Consider the following 396-nt stretch of genomic DNA (forward strand, 5'->3'; position numbering starts at 1 on the left):
GAACATCATCTGTGGTGTTGTGGGCACAAAGTTTGCTTGATTCTAATAAAACACAAAAACAAACAAACAAACCGAAAAACCCATTAAACCAGTCAGCTTCTGTCAAAGATAACTGTTAACTGAAATAATTCAAATCTTTTTGCATATGGTGACTTAAAAAAACGAGGATATGCAAGTTTGTTTCTGCATTAATAGACTTTTTATTTATTTTATTTTATTTTTTTTAATTTACCTGTAAGAACTACAGTGAAAATATTAATGAAAACACTTCTGTCCATTATTGGCGCACATTTGTCAGTTTTCTACATTGGATTCGCATCCCATCATCCTCACCCGCTGCCACCAGCAGCACCACCGCCGTCACTTCGCAGCCTGAGCGAGCCTTTCTGCCCGACA

Source organism: Poeciliopsis prolifica, unplaced genomic scaffold, assembly GCF_027474105.1.
Source record: "Poeciliopsis prolifica strain line A6 unplaced genomic scaffold, Auburn_PproV2 SCAFFOLD048, whole genome shotgun sequence".
NCBI lineage: Eukaryota > Metazoa > Chordata > Actinopteri > Cyprinodontiformes > Poeciliidae > Poeciliopsis > Poeciliopsis prolifica.